The 21,152-nt window shown below is 42.1% G+C and overlaps 1 long non-coding RNA gene across 2 annotated transcripts; it reads left to right on the plus strand.

The window, feature by feature from the left end:
- Positions 1-6,206: 6,206 nt before the first annotated feature.
- Positions 6,207-19,308, plus strand: LOC111751966 (uncharacterized). Of its 2 annotated transcripts, XR_010321622.1 has the most exons (5): positions 6,207-6,805; positions 9,860-10,052; positions 11,838-11,959; positions 12,575-12,778; positions 13,602-19,308. It is a non-coding gene; the product is annotated as an uncharacterized LOC111751966 (long non-coding RNA). The 2 variants fall into 2 exon arrangements; XR_010321621.1 differs by having other exon boundaries at positions 12,575-19,308.
- The last annotated feature ends 1,844 nt before the right edge of the window (positions 19,309-21,152 follow it).

Raw genomic sequence — 21,152 nt, forward strand, 5'->3', positions numbered from 1 at the left:
GTTCACAAAAACAAAACAAAAAAACCAGTCTGTCATAACTTAGCTCTGCTATAATCCCAGTCCTATCCATATCTGCATTAGTTCCTTCACTATGTAAACAGGGGAGATAGTTCCTACAAGGAAACTCAGATGCTAGGAACAGGGCCATTTCGTAGAAGGCCAGGCAACGCTTTGTCTCCAAGTATGGTTTGTGGGGGCAGTAGGCCAATTTTGATTCCTTCTCTTCACAGTAAGCGCCCAGAGAATACGGAAGCCAGAGGCCATAGAAAGAATGCAGAGTTGCCCATGGAGGCAGTCATAATGGGCCACGATCCAGAACCAAGATGTCAAGTTCTATGAAGAGGGCTGGATTTGCTTATTGTCTGTGTCTTTCCAGGTGTATTAGGCCCACCTTTGGAAACTGAGTGGAAACAGCTCCCCGTAGTGATGGACATTATGATTTCTGAACTTAAGGTATCCTTAGGTCTAAGGAATGATGAACAGAGATGAGACAGCAAGACCCTCAGTATTCCAGGCCCCTCTGCTTTGCTGTATTATTAAGCATAGCTATGCATTGAGAACTGTTCAACTCTGGAATACTCAAGTAGTGAGCTTGATATGCTAACATAATCTACTGTTCTGAGCAGAGTAATTTTTCCTCTATAATTAGACATCTTAGCTTCTTTGTAATTAGTCCAGTTACTCAGCATGAATTTTGGCTCACTGTAGGCACTCATTTTTTTAGTCCTTATTTCTCCATTTACTTATTACTGCACTTATTAAAAAGTTTTCAGCAGCCATGAGTGGCAGACAATGTGACAGGTGCAAGCAATACAGTGAAGAATAAGAAACAGTTCCGAATTCCAAATGGACGTGGTCTAATAGTTCCAATAGCATGTGAAAACTGCTATAAAGTATAAGAACTTTGGGGACGCAATGGAGGAAAGTGTCACCTCTACTTGGGGCTAATCAGAGAAGACTTCACAGAGATGATGGCATTTGAGCAGATGTTAAAGGACGACTAGAATGGAGAATCAGAGTGAGAAAGACTTTGCAGGCATATCCAGAAAAAGGAAACAGCCATTGCCCAAAACACAACGTTCTTGGGGGTCAGAGGTCAAGGTGTTGTTGTCGTTAGGTGCTGTGGAGTCACTTCCGACTCATAGCAACCCTATGCACGACAGAACAAAACACTGTCCGGTCCTGGGTCATCCTCACAGTCGTTGTTATGCTTGAGCCCATTGTTGCAGCCACTGTGTCAGTCCACCTCCTTGAGGGTCTTCCTCTTTTCCACTGACCCTGTACTCTGCCAAGCATGATGTCCTTCTCCAGGGACTGAACCCTCCTGACAACATGTCCAAATATATAAGGTACAGTCTCGCCGTCCTTGCTTCTAAGGAGCATTCTGGTTGTGCTTCTTCCAAGACAGATTTGTTCATTCTTTAGCAGGCCATGGTTCTATTCAATACTCTTCATCAATACCACAATTCAAAGGCATCAATACTTCTTCAGTCTTCCTTATTCATTGTCCAGCTTTCACATGAATATGATGCAATCGAAAATACCATGGTTTGGGTCAGGCACACCTTAGTCTTCAAGGTGACATCTTCAACACTTTAAAGAGGTCCTTTGTAGCAGATTTACCTAATGCAATGTGTCTTTTGATTTCTTGACTGCTGCTTCCATGGCTGTTGATTGTGGATCCAAGTCAAATGAAATCCTCGACAGTTTCAATCTTTTCTCCATTTATCCTGATGTTGCTCATTGGTCCAGTTGTGAGGATTTTTGTTTTCTTCATGTTGAGGTGCAATCCATACTGAAGGCTGTGGTCTTTGATCTTCATGAGTAAGTGATTCAAGTCCTCTTCACTTTCAGCAGGCAAGGTTGTGTCATCTGCATAACGCAGGCTGTTACTGAGTCTTCCTCCAATCCTGATGCCCTGTTCTTCTTCCTATAGTCCAGTTTCTGGGATTATTTGTTCAGCATACAGATTAAATAGGTCTGGTGAAAGAATACAATGCTGACGCACACCTTGCCTGACTTTAAACCAATCAGTATCCCCTTGTTCTGTCTGAACAACTGCCTCTTGATCTATGTAAAGGTTCCTCATGAGCACAATTCAGTGTTCTGAAATTCCCTTTCTTCGCAATGTTGTCCATAATTTGTTATGACCCACACAGTCAAATGCCTTTGCATAGTCAATAAAACACAGGTAAACATCCCTCTGGTATTCTCTGCTTTCAGCCAGGATCCATGTGACATCAGCAATGTTATCCCTGGTTCCACGTCCTCTTCTGAAATCTGCCCGAATTTCTGGCAGTTCCCTGTCGATCTACTGCTGCAGCCGTTTTTGAATGATCTTCAGGAAAATTTTGCTTGCGTGTGATATTAATGATATTGTTCTATAATTTCCAAATTTGGTTGGATCACCTTTCCTGGGAATAGGCATAAATATGGATCTCTTCCAGTCAGTTGGCCAGGAAGCTGTCTTCCATATTTCTTGGCATACATGAGTGAGCACCTCCAGCACTGCATTTGTTTGTTGAAATATCTCAATTGATATTCCATCAATTCCTGGAGCCTTGTTTTTTGCCAATGCCTTCGGAGCAGCTTGGACTTCTTCCTTCAGTACCATCGGTTCCTGATCATATGCCACCTCTTGAAATGGTTGAACATCGGCTAATTCTTTTTGGTATAATGGCTCTGTGTATTCCTTCCATCTTCTTTTGATGCTTCCTGCGTTGTGTAATATTTTCCCCATGGAATCCTTCACTATTGCAACTCGAGGCTTGAATTTTTTCATCAGTTCTTCCAGCTTGAGAAACGCTGAGCATGTTCTTCCCTTTTGGTTTTCCATCTCCAGCTCTTGGCACATCATTATAATATTTTACTTTGTCTTCTCGAGAGGCCCTTTGAAACCTTCTGTTCAGTTCTTTTACTTCATCAATTCATCCTTTTGCCTTAGCTGCTCGATATTCGAGAGCAAGTTTCAGAGTCTTCTCTGACATCCATCTTGGTCTTTTCTTTCTTTCCTGTCTTTTCAGTGACCTCTTGCTTTCTTTATGGTTGATGTCCTTGATGTCATTCCACAACTTGTCTGGTTTTCGGTCACCGGTGTTCAATGCATCAAATCTATTCTTCAGATGGTCTCTAAATTCAGGTCGGATATACTCAAGATCATATTTTGGCTCTTGTGTACTTGCTCTGATTATCTTCAGTTTCAGCTTGAACTTGCATATGAGAAATTGATGGTCTGTTCCACAGTCGGCCCCTGGCCTTGTCCTCACTGATGATATTGAGCTTCTCCATCGTCTCTTTCCACAGATGTAGTCAATTTGATTTCTGTGTGTTCCATCCGGCAAGGTCCATGTGTATAGTCGCTATTTATGTTGGTGAAAGAAGGTATTCGTAATGAAGAAGTCATCGATCTTGCAAAATTCTGTCATTTAGTCTCCAGCATTCTTTCTATCACCAAGGCCATATTTTCCAACTACTGATCCTTCTTCTTTGTTTCCACCTTTTGTATTCCAGTCACCAGCAATTATCAGTGCATCTTGATTGTATGTTCGATCAACTTCAGACTCCAGCAGCTGATAAAAATCTTCTATTTCTTCATCTTTGGCCCTAGTGGCTGGTGCATAAATTTGAATAATAGTTGTATTAACTGGTCTTCTTTGTAGGCGTATGGATATTATCCTATCACTGACACCGTCGTACTTCAGGATAGTTCTTGAAACGTTCTTTTTCATGATGAATGCGACACCATTCCTCTTCGAGTTGTCATTCCCAGCAGAGTAGACTATATGATTGTCCAATTCAAAATGGTCAATACCAGTCCATTTCAGCTCACTAATGCCTAGGATATCGATGTTTCTGCATTCCATTTCATTTTTGACGATTTCCAATTTTCCTGGATTCATACTTTGTACATTCCAGATTCCAATTATTAATGGATGTTTGCAGCTATTTCTTCTCATTTTGAGTCGTGCCACTTCAGCAAATGAAGGTCCCGAAAGCTTTATTGCATCCACGTCATTAAGGTCGACTCAACTTTGAGGAGGCAGCTCTTCCCTAGTCCTCTTTTGAGTGCCTTCCAACCTGGGGGGCTCATTTCCAGCACTGTATCAGACAGTGTTCCACTGCTATTCATAAGGTTTTCAGTGGCTAATGCTTTCCAGAAGTAGACTGCTGGGTCCTTCTTCTTAGCCTGTCTTAGTCTGGAAGCTCAACTGAAACCTGTCCTCCATGGGTGACCCTGCTGGTATCTGAATGTTGGTGGCATAGCTTCCAGGGTCACAGCAACATGCAAGCCCCCACAGTACAACAAACTGACAGACACGTGGGGGGAGGTCAAGGTAGTAGTGTTAAAAGGTCCATATAATCTTATCTCATGAAAAGGTTCCTAAAAAAACCTGTGAGGAACATAATATTATCTTCATTTCATAAATGAGAAAGCAAGGTTTCAGAGAGTTATGGAAAAGATTAGAAACAGGGTCCAGATGATAGAAAATCTGTTATGAACAAATTTGTAAATGCTAATCACATCGTCTGCTCTCCAGATTCTGAAGCAATGCATTAACAGACACGGAAGTCAGAAAGGGCTCTATTATCAGCTTTACTGGTGATGAAGCTGGATGAGATTGCAACTGGGATCCAAGATTCTATGCATTTACCTCTGAACTGAATTTACCCAACCAGTCATAGGCACATCTGAAGGAGCTTCAGAGCTTCATCCTTCAGGAGCCAGATGTGACCTACCTACTGAGTTTACACTTGGAGGAGAAAAGGCTTGACTTCATGTGGCCTGAGGACAGACAAATGCACCAGAAATTTGCCTTCACAATTCAGATATATTTCTTCCCAGCTCATATGGAGAAGTGAGTGAAAGAAGAGAGAAAGAAGACAAGGGCTTCCCCCACACCCACTCCCCCAATACTCTATTTTATTAACAAAGTCAGGGCATGAAGAAACGAAAGGGAGCTTCATCAGACAGAAGAACATTACGAGAAGTCATTGAAAGCCTTTATGCATCTTAGAGTGTTGTGTGTTCTGGAGACAAGTGGAGGACAAATTGGAAAAGAGGGAGGCTGGAGTCAGATTCATTAAGGGACCACTGCACAAGTCCAGGAGAGAGCAGAAGAGGGCTTGAATGGAGAGGGTGGCAAAGGTCCTTGAGGAGAGAGAATGGACCTGAGAGATGAATAATTGTAGAATCTGTAAGACTTTGCTCTTTGGATGTGGTTTAAGATAATGCCAAGACTTCTGGAAGGGAAATTGTGGTAAAGGGTGCAAATAAAAATCAATGCCAGCAGTGATATGTGGAAAGTAGAAGTTTGTACCTGATAGTCACAGAGTTTTCCAGTAAAATGTGGGGCAAGATTGTGTAGTGTGAGTGGGGAGACAGACTTGGGTAAAGAACTTCTGAAAAATGGTAAAGGTCTAAAATAATCACTGAGAGAAAAGAGGCTGTGAATAAAGATAAGTAAAACAATTTGTCAGCATTGAGCTCAACTGACATTAAAAGGCACACATTTGTAAGTCCCATCAGCACGTCCACCTTTGAGAGCCTCTCAGACTGCAGTCAAGTAGCTTGGGGATGAGATTATTAGCCTGCCGGATTCAGAGTTGGGGACTCATAGGAAAGTCTGCTGGAAGGCTGAGAAAGGCAGGGATTTCAAGTTGAGAGAGTAGCTCAAGTTGCTTAACAGGCTTAGAGAAGATCTGGAAATGGGCTGATGAAAAATGAAAATAGAAACACATTGTCAGACAAGGGAGACCTCGGTGAGAAAGGGTTGGGAGAGCAGAAAGTGTTAGAAAATGAAACGGATGGGAAACTTGTTCAGAAATTTGGATGGTGGTACTTGTGGTCTCAGAGGAGAAGTAGTTGTGAGCAATGACAAGGACTGGAGGAGAGTGAAGGTGGGAGTTGGAGAAGCTGAAGAGTTTAGGAAATTGAGAAGAGGTTAACAGTAGGTGGCCTACTGGGATGGGGCAGATGGGGTGGGATGCAGGGGGCTAGGGAGCCCAGGGCTGTATGGTACAGTTGTCTGGAAGACACCTATATATGACATACATAAGAGGATAGAGGCATTTTGCAGGATACTCTAGTGAAGTGTGAACTCCATGCCCTGTTGGTTTGACATCAAGGTGAAGCTCCTCTCTTCCCAGTCTAAATGGACAGTTCCCAAAGTTCCAGTCCACAGGATCTCACCTTGGCCCACACCAGAGCTATAATGATGTTCTTCTTCCAATTAAATGTTTTTTGCTTTTTTGTTTTTCTTTTTTCTGTTTTATTATCCCATGTCCAGATGGGGGACTTACAGAGCACCTTTCTCTTGGCTTGCATTTCTATGGCTTCAGTTTGACAATTATTAGGCAGTAGGCTCCATGAAAGTAGGGCTCCCTGTGCGTTGTTCACCATTATTTTCCAAGTACTTGGCATACAATAAATTGCTTTTGAATCAATGAATGAATTAATGGATGTACTGGCAATCAGAGAATATCGCTGAGCCTTTAAATGCTTAAGATATGCTATCTCATGGCTATACTCCTTGTCCATTATTTCCACATTGTCTTGTATGGGTTAAGGGGAAAATGTACTAGGCCCCAGAGGGAATAGCTGGCAGGAAATGTGCTTTGCTAGGCTGGGGCTTGCATCACAGACTTAAAGAATTAACCAGAGACCAAGTTATTTGGGAGGCCCACCACAGTAATAATGGAAGAGATTTAGGCCAGGAAAGCTCACTCCAGTCACACTTGCTGGATCTTAATGTGCACCTGTCTTACGTAGGGTTCACTTTGGATCAGGGTGGGACTGAGCCCACAGGTAAGAGTCATTGGTGTGTCCTTCCAGGGCTGGAGAAGGGAGGGATTGATATTCCGAAATGGTTGTCAGAATGATTAAGACTCTTTTGGGCTGCCTTTCTAGAAACAAGATATATAACAGGATTCTGTTGGGTTTGGCTTCTCTTCCTTTGGGCAGCTGTATACACCTGCATTGTAGCTTTGACTCCCTTCTGTTGCTCTCATTTGTTTACCTGTCTCCCTCTGCTATAGTGACCCAGATGGAGAGAGAATTCAAAATTAAGTCACATGAGGACTTAGGGTTAAGGAAGCGTGAGCACAGTCTCCAGGCATTTAGAAAAACAAATAGATTTGTTCTGTGGGGTTCTTGAGGGGATAACTAGGACTCATAGATGGAAATAACTGAGGAGGTAATAGTTGCTCCAGGGACCATGCTATCTACAACTGTAAGTATTCAGTCATGTGGCCTGTTCATAGATATTCCACTACTTGAGGCTGGCTGATGATTATTAATGATTTCTTTTTGTCACTAAGGCTCAGGGTTGTTTATTGCAAAAAGACTGATCACTGTCAGAAAAGAGTTCCTAAAGTCTTCTTAAAACCCCAGCAGTGACCCTGTCTGTATGGGGTCTTTGTGGACGCTGTGCAATGGTCCCAGCACCTGTGTGTGGACTCTCTCAGAGCACGATGAAGCCATGATGACCTCCTGTTCTCCAGGTACCTGCAGTGAGAGATCCACGAGGAAGGACAGGTGATGGGCCCAGAAGAGTGGATTCCACAGGGAGGAAGACCTGTGAGCCTGGCTGGTCTGTCTGCATCCTGCCTGGCCCTAGTTGTCTTTAATGTCCCTGGTACGCTCTGTGCTGGAACTTCAACCTCTGCTTCTCTGGACTTTTCTGGAACCATCCCTTAAAAAGAGCCATTACAGCGCAGAGGCTGAAAACAAGAACTCTGGAGACAGGCACACCTGGGTCAAATACCAGCTGGGGAGCTTGCTAGCTATGCGACCTTAAGTGAGAGAGTTCGGCCCTTTGGGGTAGTTTTGTTGAACAGGAACTTGAAATGCTTTGCTCCAATTGTCAGTTTCGTTTCTGCCTTTTAAAAACAATTTTTAACTAATTTAATCTTGCTTAACTTGCTCTCATGTTCCTCTTTTAAATGGGAAATCAAAAATGACCAAAAAAGACACCTCAGAGAAGCACCGAGCAGGGGAGGTCAGCTTACTCTGAAATCTGGCCTTGCTCAATCTCTTCTGTGCCCCGGGGCAGATTTCCTGGGCATCCCTAATCCTAAACCTAGACTTTATGAATGACAGGATTTCCTGTATTAAAAAGCCCCTCTTCTTTTTTCTGGTAACTCTAGAGCAAATGGTTCAGTACAGGCCCACAAGAAGTCAGGAAAGAGGAGCCGACTGAGGAGCTGGCCCAGGACTGGGAGTGTCCCAGGAATTAGTGGGCATTGCTGCCTGACACTGCCTCTCCACAGAAGGCATTATAAACCCGCTGCTGTCGAATTTCACTCATGGCGATCCCATGTGTATCTGAATAGAACTGTGCTCCATGGGGTTATCGATGGCAGATTTGGGGGAAAATAGATGGCCAGGCCTTTCTTCTGAGGTGCTTCTGGGTGGACTCGAATAGAAGACATTATGCTAATGGCTCAATAATTGCTCCCTAACAAGTCACATACGTGGCTTACTCTTGTGAACTGCCTACTGAGCTCCTGGGAGTATTTCTCTGTCAAATGTGATGGCAGACTCCAGCCCTACCTCACTAATGAAATGGTGACTTTCCTTTATCTGTGTGACCAAGAGAACAGTTTCTGTTCTGCCCACCCAGATACCTCTTTTTCAGAGTCTATGGGTCCTCTTCGGTGTGTCTGCACCATTCTTGCTCCATGTGGTCTGGGTGGGGCTGTCGTTTTTCTTTTTTCAGTATCCCCGCTCCTCTTTTACCGTCTGGAATCTGCCGCTTCTCCTGAGAAGAGGTTGGAAATGCAGTAAGGAGATGGTAGTGTCATGAGGGAAGAGCTGAAACCATACAGAAGGAGAAGAAAAAGGAAGGGAAGATAGTCTCTGTTAAACCTCACCCTCAGCTCTCTCAAAACTAAGAATATATTTTTTAACCAAATCTTATTACTTTAACCACAAGTATTTCCTGTGTACCAAGCCCTGTGTTAGGCTCACTGAAGGAGGAGGCAAGTAGTCAAAGATGGGTTAAAGGCAGTATTTTTGTGTTTTTTTTTTTTTTCCAAGACACAAGTAACCATGTTAAAAGGCAGTATACTATGAATGCCTCAATTAGATGTAACACTTTTAGGGGAAATTTATAATCCCTGTTCTTGTAGCTGGAGCCCTGGTGGTGTAGTGGTTAAGCGCTTGACTGCTAACCAAAAGTTCAGCAGTTCAAACCCACCAGCTGCTCCTTGGAAACCCTATGGGGCAGTTCTACTTTGTCCTCTAGGGTCACTATGAGTTGGAACTAGCTTGATGGCAACAGGTTTGGTTTTGGTACAAAGTATCCATGCTTAATATAATGGCCTTTGACACTTGAAAACATCCGTAAGTTGTGAACAGGGACACAAGCTTGGTAATAAAACTTTCACATGAAAATGGAGGTGGGGGAGAAAACTCTATATAGATAGATGACAGAGATACAGAGACACAGACAGAGAGACAGAGACACAGACACCTGGTATAAGAGATGGGGGAATTAAGAGCCAATTTCTGTGAGACTGCGAAGAGACATACTGGAAGGAATAAAATCTTTCATGGAGATTTATTTGGTTTCCTTTTTGTTGTTAAGGAGTAATGCAAATTCTCTCATATCTTCACTAAAATATCTTAGGTAACATCTCTTTTACTTCTAAATATGCCTTTTCATATGGTATCAGTTTTGGAACCCACCCTACTCTGTATGACCTCATTAACATAATAAAAAGAAATTTCTGTTTCCAAACCGTCCTATTTATAGCACAGCGGTTAGAATTTTAACACTTATTTGTATAAATCTGTGATCTTTATCATTTTTCTATGACTTGTTTGTGTTCTTTTTATTTACTTATTAACATGTTATAGCTAAATATTAAAATGGAAATTCCAGCATCGATGAAAACATTTCATCTGGCTCTCCGAGAAAGAAAATTTCACGGGACAAATTCAGTGCATATCAGCAAAGATGAATTTAACCATATTTTGTGCTTTAGTCGGTGATAAAAAGAAACAGTGATGAATGTGATGCAAATTCTGCCCTCAAGGAGGTTACAATCTGGTGAGTGAGGCTGATTTATATAAATAGTAGATTCTAATAAAATAAATGGTAGAATACAGATTAAAAAGTGTTGGATAAGAACAGAGAAAGATACATTTAAGTCTGATTGGGGGTTATCCTTGAAGGATAGATAAGTAGAGAAGAATAGGGGAACATAAGGGTAGGGTGCCCCACATTAAGGGAAGAGCGTGTCAATATCACAGAAGCGTGGAAGCCTAGGTGTGTTTAGAGAATGAGGAGGTGAAATGTGTGACTAGAGTGTACGTGTGTAAAAGGATTTCGTGGGAAGGAATGAGAGAGACAAAGAAGCCTTAAGTTACAAGCACCATTAAGCCCTCAGGTAAAGCGTTTGGTCAGTTTTCGTCATCCATTGGGAATGACGAAAAAGTTTAAAGAGGGAAGTGATGTGAATAAAGCCGGAAGACAAGTCTGATGAGCTGTGAGGGGTGGACCAGGGGGCACAGTATTCTTAGGGAATATTATAATGGTCTGGAGAAAGACAACAAGGACTTGAATTGGGAACCAACAAAGAGAAAGATTCCAGAGAATCAACTCAGGTGATGCCAAGAGAGTCAGGAGTGCCCAGATATAACAATATCATTTTTTCCACAAGGGTGAAATTTGAGATTCTTGGAGTTTCATTTGTAGACTCAAAGAATCAAAATATGTCAGAGTTGGAAGGAATCTTTGAAATTATGTAGTTTTGACCAATAGAAAAACTGAGCAACTAAGAGGAACCCACTGACTCCAAGCTAAGAACTGTGTCCACTACTCCAGCTGTTCTTTGAGCTTAAAGGTTTAAACCCTAGAAGAGGACAACTGTCCCTGGGAGTGCTAATGCTTTAAGTTATTTTTAGGTTATGAGTACCTAGTATAAATAATTGTCAATTTCCCTTCTTTACTGAGGCTCTGGGGCAGAGAAGAGTTCCTAGGAGAAAGATTTGGAGGAGAAGGGAGGCCGGAGTAAGGGAAAAGTCCCAGAATGAGGAGAGTGGGACTCTAGAGACAAAATAGTCTGACTGCACAGTTCCTCCCCTCCCAGGCTGGAACAAGCTGCGGGGATCCTGCAAACCACTGTGGGTGGAAAAGTGCGAGCCTGACACACTCTCACAAGATTCGCTGTCTTTGCCATGCCCACAGATGTCCGTCCTGAAAGTCAGGGTGGTTTGGGTGCTGTGAGTGAAACGTGGAGCGCCATTTTCTCCATTGGGTCACTGAGAATAGTAACAAGATTTACATGTTCTTGCTATTAAGCAAAGCAACTGACTGCAAGGGAAATCTTAGGGGAAATTTCTGCCCAAAGAAACTTTGAGCAGTTTTATTCCCATAAAGGGCATGACGATTAAATTGATAAGGGGTATGTTTTTGTGGCAATCTTTTGTTGAGTAAAGAGTGCTCTTGTGCATTGCAGCAAGTTCCATGAAAGATACCCAGACCAAACTCGTTGTCATCGAGTCGGTTCTGACTCCTAGCGGCCCTATAGGACAGAGTACAACTGCCCCATAGGGTTTCCAACGAGCAGCTTGTGAATTTAAACTGCTCACTTTTTGGTTCACAGCCAAGCTCTTAATCACTACACCACCAGGGCTCCATGGATGGTATAATCCAATATTAATAAGCATTTTAGGATATACACTTACCCTAGCAATTGTGGGAATTTACAAATCCAAACCCCAAACCAAACCCACTACCATCGAGTAGATTCCAACTCATAGCAATGCTATAGATAGACTCATATATATCTAAAATAATTAATTCCACAAATATTTATCTACCGTGTAACAGCCAGAGCCGTGGACACTGGGAATACATCAATGATCGACATGAACAAAAATCCTTGCTTAATGGCGCTTGAACTCTGGTCTACATACAAACGAATTTGTTCAGTGCATTATAGTTTGAAACAGGTAATATTTAAAAACAATATTAATGTGCATCAATAAAGAAGTTAAATTATTTGCACCAGTACAATGGAATATTATTCACCTATAAAAATAGGTAAGGGAATTTTTTATCTACTGACTTATCGTGATTCCTAACAGCTACTGTTGAGAGAAAACAGCAAAACGCAGTCAAGTGTGTGGTGTTACCATTTATACAAACAAGGAAGAGAAACAAACATCTATTTATCTGTCTGTTTGTACAGAAGAATTCTTAGATATATTATTCAAGCAATTGCTAATACAGGCTGCTTTCAGGGGACAGAAACTAGCTGAGAGTGGGAGCGTACGCCCTTTTATATATTTTGAATTCTGAGCCGTGTGAATATATAACCTACTAAAAATAAATAAAATAAAAGAAAAGTTATTTAAAATATTGCACAGTAGGAGAGACGCACACATACATTTCTAAAACAGCTTTAAATCCTCCGTGGCTGACAGGATGGTTTGTTTTCTTGGGAAGAGCTTGATTCTTCCTCCCATAATAAGCCAAGAATCCATGAGAGCAGAGTGCCCTCTGCTGGCAGAGACGAGCCTTGGGTTTTTTGTTTGTTTGTTTCTTTGTTTTTTTCTTGAAAAAAGGTAAGGGACAATCCCGCGGAGACCACGTGGGACAAGAATGGTGCAGACACACGGAAGAGGATCAGTACAGCCTACAGAAGAGGCATCTGGGCCGGCAGAACAGAAACTGTTCTCTGGTCGCACAGATTAAGGAAAACCACAATTTCGCTGGTGAGGAAGAGCTGGAGTCTGACATCATCTTTGACAGGGCAATGTCTCCAGTGGGTAAGCCGGAAGCGCACAGGAGTAAACCGTGCCCGGGCCTCCTTAGGGAGCACGCATTGAGCCATTAGTATAGTGTCTTCCAGGGAGAGGCGAAGACTGCAGGGATGCTCAGTAACCCCCAGGACGCTTCCCAATCCTGGGCCACCCCAAACAGCACCTCTTTCCTGCCTTCTCCTGGGTCCTGTACCTAACCATTTGTTCTGGAGTTATCAGACGAGGGGCTTTTTAACATGGAAATGTCATTCGTAAGCTTAGATCAGGGATGTCCAGGGAAACTGCTCGGGGGCACGGAAGGGCCTGGGCAAGCCTAGATTTAGGAGTAAGCTGATCTCCCCTGCTTGGTGCTTATCTGAGGTGTCCTCATATAAACTGCTTGTTTTGCTGTTACTTTTGATCTTGCCTTTAAAAGAAGACCATGAAAGTGAATTACATAAGACTAAATGAATTAAAAATTTATTTACTAAGAGGTAGAAATAATAACTGATAATTCTAGCAAAACAGTTTAAATCCTATCCAGCAAAACTGCCCCAAAGGGCAAAATTATCTTACTCAAGTTCACACAGTAAGTGTCTGAGGTGGGATTTGAACAGGGTCTGCCCATCTCCAAATCCCATGCTCTTAGCCTCTGCACTGTAATGTCTCTTTTAAGGGAACATCTCCAGAAAAGTCCAAAGAAGCAGAGGTTGAAGTTCCAGTGCAGAGCACACCAAGGACATTAAGGACAACAAGGGCCAGGCAGGATGCAGACAGGCCAGCCCGGCTCACGGGGCTTCCTCCCTGCGGACTCCACTCTTCTGACTCCATCACCTTTCCTTCCTCACAGGCCTCTCACAGCAGGTACCTGGAGAACAGGAGGTCATTATGGCTTCGTCATGCTCTGAGAGAGTCCGTGCGCAGGTGCTGTGACCGTTGCACAGGATCCACAAAGATCCCCAGACAGACAGGGTCACTGCTGGGGTTTTAAGAAGCTTTTAGGAACTCTTTTCTGACAGTGACCAGTATTTTTGTGATAAACAGCCCTGAGACTCAGTGAAAAAACAAATCATTAATAATAATCAGCCAGCCACAAGCAGTTGAAGATAGCATGGTCTCTGGAACAATCTATTACCTCCTCAGTTTTTCCATATTTGAGTCCTAGTTATCCCCTCAGGAACCCCAGAGAACAATCTATTTGTTCTTCTAAATGCCTAGAGACTGTGTTCACGCTCCCCCAATCCTAAGTCCTTATGTGACGTGATTCTGCGTTTCCTCTCCGTTTAAGTCACTATGGTGGAGGGAGGCAGGTAAACAAATAAGAGCAACAGAAGGGAATCAATGCTATAACGCAGGTGCGTACAGTTGCCCAAAGGAAAGAACAGCCAAACCCAACAGAATCCTGTTATACAGACATTTTATTTCTAGAAAGGCAGCCAAGAGAGCCTTATTCATTTTGACCATCACCTCAGAACGCCAGTCCTTGCCTTCTCCAGCCCTGGAAGGACACACCAGTGACTCTCACCTGTTTCAAAGCCAATCCTTCACAAGACAGGTGCACACTAGGATTCAGCAAGCATGACTAGGCTGAGGCTTCCAGCCATAAGCAGTGAGGTATCTGTTAACAGGCCATGTGACTGAATACCTACAGTTGTGGATAACAGGGTCTCTGGGACAACCTATTCCGTCTTCAGTTTTTTCTCATGATGAGTACAGGAAAAAAAAAAAGTTTTCTTGTACTTCCCTTACATGAGTTCTAAGAATCCCCTCAGGAAACTCAAAAACAAATATATTCATTCTTCTAAACACCTGAAGACTCTCTTCATGCTCGTTCAACCCTAATCTATTCTGAGACACAATTCTGAGTTCCCTCTCCACCTAACCAACCCAACTCCCTCTATCTTCAAAGCCAGCAGTTTTATTCAATTGGTTGGTGACACCGCTGGAAGTTGGCATTAGAGATAGAAGTAGTCAGGGGAGTAGTCCTGCAGCCCTCCTCTACCCACCGCCCCAGCCTTTTCTCTCCTTCCTATGTAACATCTGCCTTCCCCTCTGCGAATGGTAGAAGCAGTCTCGAGTTGACTGAGTACATCCCTGAATGCCTTCTAGGCTCTTCCCACAACCCCAGCTAATATCCTATGTCTTTGAAAAGTCTTCATCTAGGATGTGATTGGTGAAAAGCCCCCACCACTCAAAAGGCTGGTGAAAGTGAACTGGATGGGTCTATGGAGGACCATGTGTGATGATAGCTGGGACTTGAAGAATGTTGCCAGTGTGTGCCAAGATCTAGGCTGGGGACCTGCCAAAGGAATACTTGAGGGGAAATATGTAAGCCTCTGGCAGAAGGCATGCAACCAACCTTCACCCAGGATGTCAATGTGGAATGAAAGATATACTGGCTCAGTGGGAGGAAAATTGCAAAGTCTTTGAATCTTGGCCCTGTGAGGATGCAGGTGTAAAGGTGAGTAATGGCAGAGTTCAACATCTGTCTGTCAGCTGCTCCCATTCTGCGTGGCCACCTTGTCTTGTCATTATTCCCTCCCGTGGACTATCATATAGACTGCAGTGGCCAATTGGACTCTCGTAGCATGTAACATCTCACACTTTCTCATTTGTGAGTCCTTGAGATTAATATTATCCTTATCAGGAATTGTTTACCCCAGGCTATAAGAAAAAGCTTCCTCCTTTTTTCTAATTACATATAAGAATTTATCTTTTCTCAACATGCGCACGTATGCGTGTACACACACATGTATATACAATTACTATGTCAAACAATTACTAAATGTCAAACTATTACTAAATATCTGTTGAATATTGTGTCTTGCATCTGGAGTCATGGTAAGGGATGAGCTTCCAGAGATGAGCTCACAAGCCGGTATGAACGGAGTCCAGCACATCACTAGCTGCATAAACCATGATATAGCCATAATTTAGAATACTATTTAGGAGATTAAAAGAATAAGGTAGTTGTCTATAGGGTCACTATGAGTCAGCATCGACTCAACAGCAATGGTTTTTTGTTTGTTTTGTTTTGTTTTTGGAGTCCTGGTGGCTCAGTGCTTAAGATCTATGGCTGCTAACCAAAAGACCAGCAGTTCAAATCCACCAGCCACTTCTTGGAAACCCTGTGGGGCAGTTCTACTCTGTCCTATAGGGTTGCTAAGAGTCGGAAGCAACTCCACGCTATGGGTTTGGTTTTTTTTTGTTTTTGTTTTTTCTTAATTAGGTGGCCTGGAAAGATCACCAGGACAGGCTTTTACACAGGGAAGAAAATTGTAAAACTATATGGAAAAATTTCACATCATTTATGTTGGAAAAAATCACACATACATGAAACAATCTTGCAGATACATACGTATCTAGCCTGGAAGAATCAATCCTAAAATCACAACAACAACTACATCTAGAGAAGGGATTCGTGTTCACAGATATGTTCAAGGGGCACTCCAATTTTACCTGTAGTGTTCACATTTTTGCAAGAGTGAACTTATGTGTACTTGTGTGATTCAAAACTAATCTGAAAATCAAAGAAAAACATTGTAACTTGCTAATAATTAAAGAAAAAATAAAACATTTGTCACAAGTCATAACACTACTGAACCTCAATAAACTGGGTCTCTGCTTTCCCTTTAAGATCCATTTTGGTAAGGTGGCATTTTCAAAAAGTACAGAAATCCAATCCCCACAAGTACTGAAAAGTAACACAGGATTTTAAAGACTACCTCTTGAGGAGGGGCAAGAGTAGAGAGTGGTAAATATGATGGATATCACAACACACAGCACACAGCAAAATTTTCTAAAATTCTTTTTTTAGGTATTTCTCTTGCCAAAGTTCACTCGTCATAGTACCTGCTCACCCCAGATCGATTTTCTTTTTTCCCCAATCCTCCAATTCCCTGACCTCACCCTACACCTTCTATCCCAACCTCTCCACTTTTCTTCCTTCTCCTCCTATCTTCCAGAGGTTTCCTCCATATCTTGCCCCTGCATGTCTTCAATTCTCCTCTCTTCACTACAATGATCCTAGAAGCTGTCGCTGCAGATTCAGAAGCTGACATGGAAGGTATCCCTAATACAATCATACGTTGTATAAATATCTGTGAGAGTTGTACTCTGGCCAGCTACGACGATGAAGAGACTTTATAATGGAATTAGTTGGATCCAATCAAGTGGCAAAGAGGCAAGCCGAAGACTGGTTGGGGCGGGGCAGGGTAATCATAGCCTCTAATCAGATGTAAGACATCATTTGAATCCAGGGACAGTGAGCTGCATGACCATTTCACTTCCAGGGCATAGATCTGAAGTTCCTGTTGGCATGGAGTCCCTAAAACCAAAAAACCAAACCCATCGTGGTGGAGTCAATTCCGACTCATAGCGGCTCAGCCGCATGTCGCTGTGATGGCTGAGGTTAAGGTGTTGGACTTGAAATTCAGTGTGGTCTCCACGTGCTCACAGCCTCTGTACTTTTAAACCCTGGTGGCGTAGTGGTTAAGAGATACGGCTGCTAACCAAAAGGTTGGCAATTCGGATCCACCTGGCACTCCCTAGAAACTCTATGGGGCAGTTCTACTCTGTCCTATACAGTCTTTATGAGATGGAGTCCCCAAGTGGTGCAAATTGTTAATGTGTTCAGTTGCTAATGGAAAGTTTCAAGGTTCCAATCCACCCAGATGTACCTTGGAAGAAACACATGCTTCCAAAAAAGCAACTATTTAAAAACCTATGAAAAAAAAAAAAAAACCTATGGAGCACAGTTCTACCCTTGACACACATGGGGTCACCATGAGTCAGAGTCCACTTGACAGCGCCTGATATCGGCATGGAAACAATAAAAGAGGGTTCTACTTATTTTTCACAATTTTGAGGCAAATAACTTTGAAGCTCAGCCCAAATCTCTGGTCTGTGTACAACTTCAGTCTACCAGCACCAACCCTGTAAAGTCACGGTGCTTGGCAGAGTGGGGCAGAGATTGGAGGTTGTCCCCCAAACACTTATTCTCCCTTTCTTATTGGAGGCAGCAATGTAACCAGATGAACACCAATGTTTCCCATGTCTCCCTTTGCAGATAAGGGTGGCCATATGACTGCATTCTAAACAATGGTATGTAGGCAGAAGTTGCTGGTTGAGAGGAGATGAAGTTGACTCAACTTAGAGGCCTTTTTACTCTTCCTCTTTCTTCCTTTCTCCTTTCTGGAATGGAATGTTGTGTCTGTGACCTTGAGGCAACCTTTAGGATAGAAGCCATGTGGTAAGAAATGTAGAATAGAAACCTAGAAGGAGCCCAGAACATTGAAAAGGACAGAGATGCCAAACTAAGTAGGAGGAAGTTAATATCTTGGGTGAAGAGTGGACTTTGAACTGGAAGAGACCCTGAGCGGGCCAATTGGGTTTTGTGAAACTCTTTCCAAAGACTCAATTTGGGCTCCTGTAGGCATTAGGTGCAAGAAAAACAAATTTCTAACATCTTTAAGTCATCAGCATTTCAGGTTTCTGAAATTAGCACTTAAGCAAATTCCTAACATTTAGTAACTCCAGATTGCTTCAAACTGCTAAAATTATTTCCTTAATGGGTAACTGACTTAGCCTGCTGAAGGCATAAATGAGAATTGAGATGATGAAGTAAAAGCAAACACATTTCATTAATATTTTCTCTATGTTAAGAAGGAATCTTTGGATATTTAATGTTTTCAATATCTCAACTATTTAAAATAATTTAGCATATTGGATTATCTGATAAATTAACCATGAGGTTCTAATTTCAAACATGTGCAATAAGTAAATTATTTAGAAGTGTGGTTTTAGGTTGAAAGTTATAAGAGAATATTTTACTAAGTTTGTAAACATCATTGAGAAGAGCTTAATAGTCATCATGTTTATTAAAAAAAAAATTTTTTTTAAGTGTAATTTATTTGATTTGTGCTTACTTAAGTACGTGAGAATATTTGTTAGTCAAGCAGTTTACGGGGAAAGAAAATCAAATATGGTGCATTAAATTTATACCTGCAGTTAAAATGTTCAAGAAATTTAATTAACTAAGCTATCAACTTCACCTTTAAAACTACTTGTTAAATTTCATTAACATCAACTTACATGTGTAAGCATTATTTTTTGTTTTTCTGTTTTTGATTTTGTTGTTACTCAACACACTGAAAACATTTAAACCATAAATGTCTTCAAAATCTTTTGGTTCCCACAAGCCACGCTCAGAGACACAACAGAACTCACAGGAACACCCTCCTTAGATTATCCTGATAAACTGAATCGTGCAGTCTGAACAAGGAACTCTCCACAAAAGCCAGGCTAGGGGAACGCTGAATAGTCAATACTTTAGTTTTTTTCCCTGCCACTGAAATTGCCGTAATATTTGCAAAGGTGTTCACAAAATCTAATTGGATCACGCAGGGTCCCTTCAACTTCAAAGCCCATTCTCATTCTTGAGATGATCTCGCTCTTACTGGGTTCACATGGCTCCTCTGTCACCCTTTAGGGTGACTGCCTGGATCGGCCTAGACATAGCTTTTCGATTTTTTTTTTTTTTTTAGTAAACTTTAAATTTGGATATGTGTAACATTCCTGAGGAAAAACACATCAGTAGGAACATTTGTGCCTCTTGAAACTTTTGTGCCTCTTGATAATGTGACGAAGATGTGAAAATGTGAAGAAAATGGCATGTTCACAGAGCATTTTTCTTCATGGATGCCACCAGATGTCACTCTTCTCTATAACCAAGATCATTGCTAAAGTTTCTGTGGTGGGTGGAATACTCAGTGCTATCCAGTGGGTTCTGACTCACCGCGACCCTATTTGACAGAGTAGAACTGCCCCATAGGGTTTCCAAGGCTGTCATCTTTACAGAAGCAGACTGCCACATCTTTCTGCTGTGGAGCGGCTGGTGGGTTTGAACCGCCGACCTTTGATCTGACCTTTCTTATAGCAGCCAAGTGCATTAAGCACTGTGCCTTAGTGGGTCAAACAGTGTTTCTGAAAGGTAGGGGAAAGAAGGAAAATTTTGGTTAAGCTAGCACTGAGTTTTTGTTTATGGGGATGGAAAATATGACAATCGATATTGGTGATGGTTGCATAATGATTGATGTAATTGATTTCATTGACTTGTGCAAATGACAAATGTTGAATTGGCAAATGTTGTGTTATCTATGAGAATATACATATTATTTTTTTGCAACAATTAAAAAAAAATTCATGTCCACCTGGAATCTCAGAATGTGACCTTCTGTGGAAATAAGGTCTTTGCAGATGTAATTGGGAATATTAGGTCATGCTGAGTTAGGGCGGACCCTAAAGCCAATGACGGTTGTCCTTGTAAGAAGAGGAGAAGACACATCTAGTTCCATACAGGGAAGAAGGCCATGCGACAATGGAGGCAGAAACTGGAGTGATGCAGCTACAAACCAAGAAAAGCCAAGGTCGCTGGCAACCACCAGAAGCTAGGAGAGAGGTATGGAACAGATTCTCCCTCAGAGATTGCAGAAGGAACCAATTCTGCCTAAACCTTGATTTTGGACTTCTGGCCTCCTGAACTATAAGACAATACATTTTTGTTACTTTAAGCTTTACAGTTTGTGGTAATTTATTACTATGGCCCTAGGAAACCAATATAGTATCCTTACCTTCCCAAATCCTGGGAAGTCCTAGATTTGTAAGTCTGCCACAACCATGGAGAAGATTGAAGGCATCAGGTGGACACCGCAGCATCTCACTTAACCTCCAATACTTCCTTACCTTCCAGGTTGTCCAACCTGCAAACTTCAGGGGCCTGCTTTTACCATGAGAGTCTTTCTCGACCATCTCTACTAGAACTCCCCATGAGTTTTTCTTGTTTATGGTAGCACATGGCCTCTAATTCTGGTTCCAAAATTTGTTTAATGACTTTCCTCACAAGAGCCATTCAGTCCCTAGAGGGCCCTGTCTTTGAGGGTGGAGTAGAGCAAACGTCTAACCAGGATCTTTCTCCTTCTAGGAAAGATTGAAATTTATTAAGAAATTGGATATCCATAGAAGTTGGATTAAAAATACAAGGTCTGATCTGTAAAGGGAGCTACTTAGCCTTCCCCAAAAACCCAAAACCCAGTGCTGTTGAGTCAATTCCGACTCATAGCAACCCTATAGGACAAAGTAGAACCGCCCCATAGAGTTTCCAAGGAGTATCTGGAGGATTCAAACTGCTGACCCTTTGGTTAGCAGTTGTAGCACTTAACCACTACACCACCAGGATTTCCACTTAGCCTTCATATCAATGAATTCATTTAACGTTATAAATCTGGTTTTCCTTCTAATATAACCAGATCAAACTGCATCAGTTCATCAACGGGCATTACTAAAATATCACAATATCCTCTACAATATCTCTTTAATTTTGCAGGTGTATTTTCAGAAGCCA

The sequence above is a fragment of the Loxodonta africana genome, chromosome 3 (genome assembly GCF_030014295.1).
Source record: "Loxodonta africana isolate mLoxAfr1 chromosome 3, mLoxAfr1.hap2, whole genome shotgun sequence".
NCBI lineage: Eukaryota > Metazoa > Chordata > Mammalia > Proboscidea > Elephantidae > Loxodonta > Loxodonta africana.